This window comes from Atta cephalotes, assembly GCF_000143395.1.
Source record: "Atta cephalotes unplaced genomic scaffold scaffold00004, whole genome shotgun sequence".
NCBI lineage: Eukaryota > Metazoa > Arthropoda > Insecta > Hymenoptera > Formicidae > Atta > Atta cephalotes.
In genome coordinates, this window is record NW_012130068.1 from 3,563,101 (window position 1) to 3,567,252 (window position 4,152).

Here is a 4,152-nt window from a genome sequence, read left to right on the forward strand (position 1 = left end):
GCAGCTTTGCTCGAAAATAAAATTAAATAAACTAATTTTTTTCTGTAAGTTAAAAATTATCGATGTTTTACGTCACATTTCCACTTGTTGCTAATGTTTCATTTTTACCTTCCATTTCGAACTTTCACCTTCAATATTCTTTACATTGCTAGCATCGGATAACGATTCCTATACAAAAAAAATTAAAGTATTAGAAAATGAATCGTGGATAATTTATCATACAAAATTATCACATATTTTTATCTGACGAGGTAAATTAGGCAAAGTGAATAAAGAGAATACTTATCGTTCAGATATACCACGAAGAAGAAGATTCGCAATCAATTTACTGATCCTATGGAAGGAACGTTCAATTTACTGATAAAGATCCTATGAAATTCATTAGCAAGAAAATTACATTTTGCAAGTACATAGGTCATTGTTATGATTTCAACTCATTATTACCGTATCATTGAATTTATTTATTCTTAATTTTTTTTGGCGGAACTGTGAGAATGGTTATTCGCAGATATTGTAAATAAATAATATAACATTTGGCGAATCAGGCCATCGTGGCCTTGATTTTAAAATCATAATTAGATTTGGTTAAACACCAATCAATTGCGGTCCTTTCATTTAAAAATACTTACGAAATCAATCTTAGAATAGTAGTATTTGTTATGAGATTATTAAGCATTGTTAGAGAATCACAAGTCATTTTATGTGAGCCTATGGACTTTGACCAAGGCCAAACTCGTCTACGAAAATGTGAAAAAGTTCATGCGGCAAGTGCAGTATTTGATACTTTGTGTAGAAAAGCGATTGATGTAAAAGAAAAAAATACTAAGCATGGAAAATCTTTATTAAATTTGAAAGTGTCTGGCGATGGATCCTGAAAAACACGCGACTTCTTTTCATTATTTGGTGTCACGACGATAATAGGAAATTACACTGGCAGGATAATAGATTGTAAAGGGCAGTTATTGCCAATCATACGTATTAGAAAAATAAACAAAACTGAAAACAATCTTCTATGATACAAACAACACAGGCAAGAATGTATTATAAACCATACTGACTTTGCAGGAAAAATGTTGTGCGCGATAACCTCTCGAGTCTGACACGTAGCCACTGAATACAGGAGCATGTTGCATAGTCTTTTTTAGTTATCAAATCTGAAATATAAAATATGCAATTCCAAATAGAGCAGATCCAATAATGAATAATAAATAAATGTACACGGAATGGTGATTTTAGCATCATCCATCCTATAACACGTGGAAGTATTATTTTATTATAATAACGGGGACGCTAAGTGACCGTTCCATTTAAATTTAGTATTCTTTGCCATAGGATCTATTTTCAATTCAACAATTGTGATTGCAATATAAGAAATCGAAGACAACCCAAATATCGATTTTCATGTACCTGCGGATTCTTAAAAATTCTTGTCCTTCATACTGGATTCTCCATTTTGAATTGCACATTTTTTACTATAGATTTGAAATCAGTGATTAAAAAAGACTACACACCATGCTCTCGTATTTGATGGCTATGTCTCTGACTCAAAGGGATATCGCGCACTGTATGCGCGAGTCACTGACGCATTAAATTCAATAATTTCTGAACAAATGATCGGAAAATTAGTTTCTCAAAAAAGGATTTAAACTAGAAACATGCAATTATGAGAACAAATTGTCAGATATTTTTAATGATTTTTTATTTTTTTCTTTCGAATTATTTGGTTTTATATTTCGAAGTTTGTCAATTTTTCCGGTTTTTTGAAAAACTTTTTCAAAGTTTTTTAATTGCGATTTGCATAAAACATTTTTATAATATCGAAAAAATATTATATTTTAATATTGTTGGAACATTTCTGAGTTAAATGTCACAAAACAGACCTCGATATCATTTTTTGTTTAATGTGTTTAGAAATTGTTTTGCGAATATTAAAAAAATTGAATACTGAAAAAAAACGAACACAATAGCTTTCAGCGCTTCAAAATCCAATGGAAACATCTTTCAAAGTTCAAATTCTAAATTTTGGCGGCTTATGTAATCGATCAGTGTCGGACAAAATTTAACAGATATTCCTTTTTCATAGAATACCATTCACGAAAGAAATATAAAGTGAATATTACGCAAATTATTATTAATTCGTCAGTTTTCATTGCTCGTTCGTATGTTTCATTTCAATATGTATATATTTATATGTTATGATCTACTGGGGTATAATTATTTTAAAAGTATCACACATAAACATTATTATACAATAACAATGTTGTGTAATATTAATGTATAATAATTCTATATTAATGTAAAAATTATTACTAATTAATGTACTTACATTTCTATTTTTTTTAATTATATAGTATATATATATATATATATTTCCTATGTTGTCTATACTAAATTATCTATATTAAATTAATGTCTATAAAAAGATCTGACAATTTGTTCTCATAATTGTATGTTTCTAGTTTAAATCCTTTTTTGAGAAACTAATTTTCCGATCATTTGTTCAGAAATTATTGAATTTAATGCGTCAATGACTCGCGCATACAGTGCGCGATATCCCTTTGAGTCAGAGACATAGCCATCAAATACGAGAGCATGGTGTGTAGTCTTTTTTAATCACTGATTTAAAATCTAGTAAGTAGTAAAAAATATGCAATTTAAAATGGAGAATCCAGTTGTGAAAGACAAGAATTTTTAAGAATCTGCAGGTACATGAAAATCGATATTTGATTTGTCTTCGATTTCTTATATTGTGTATACTACATTAAATAATGTTTTATGAAATATGAAATATTACAGGTCGAAATATCAAATAGAAGCTCATAAAATAGTAGTATTAAAATAATATCGATTTTCAAGGCAATATTAAAAAAATAGAATAACATAAATATGAATGCATTAAAGTAATCTAAGAATCTAAAAGGTGTGAAGGAGGATATTAAAAGAATAAAAAAAAAGCTAACACGTAAAATTTAGTAATTACTCAATAACATAGTCACTATTCAATCTATTTTATTCTGTCTTTATTATGTAATATTATGTAATTTACTGTTAAATATAAAAAAAATAACATGTAATGCAAATATATATATTTTTTTACTTTTTTTTTACATTAAATATTATTGTACAATATTTTTTTTTCTTCGTCTTTCATTTATAAATTATTTATGTTAATATTTTTGCCATTTTTTATTTGATCGTTACAGATAACATAAGTTTATGTTTAATATCAAATTTGCTTTGTACATGAATAAAATATTAAACATGAAACATTTGACAAAATTTATGGTAACGAGTAACTTTATGTAAAAACAGTCGATTTATAGTTTGCAGATTTTTTCATTACTGACGTTTATCCCATATATATGTCTCAATTTATTGATTAATGAATTAAAGATTGTGAATAAAAAAGTATAATTATAACACGTTTCGAAAAAACAATAAATTAACACATTTGATAAAATTAAAAATTACACGTGAGTGTATATAGGAGCAGTACATTCGAACTTAGTAAATTTTTTATGTTCAATGTCTCTTTTCTCACGATTTATAAGAAAAAAATTGTTTAAAGAATTAAAAATTTTAAATGAAATAATTACAATCTGATTTGGAAACTAATATATACTTTCTGCAAAATTTGGTACGTTGTACGATAAAAAATATTTACAAATTAATAATTAAATGAACTTAATTTTAAATTTGATTAGAACTATTATCGCATCACTATATCTATCCTAATAGAGGGATTTAGTTGAAATTTTCGTACACGTATCAACATTTATTCTCTTTTATCATTCTCATTTTAGCGATGAACTACCTGATGTAATTAAAATAAGTAATCCAGTATAATAGCACAGAGAATTTAAAAGAATTCAGTTGTACGTCATCAATTCTCAATTCGTTTTAGATGCAAAAAGAATTCTTTTTCTGAGAAGTTCTGAAAAAAAGAATTCTTTTTTCTGAAAATGAACTCAGCATTCATGACATACGATTAAATTCTTTTGAATTCTTTTGAAACTCTCTGTGTTGTCTGGGAAAATTTAATTCCCGTTTTTAAATAGCAGGATTGATTTTATAACATTAACACACACACACACACACACACACACACACACACACACACACACACACACACACACACACACACACACACAC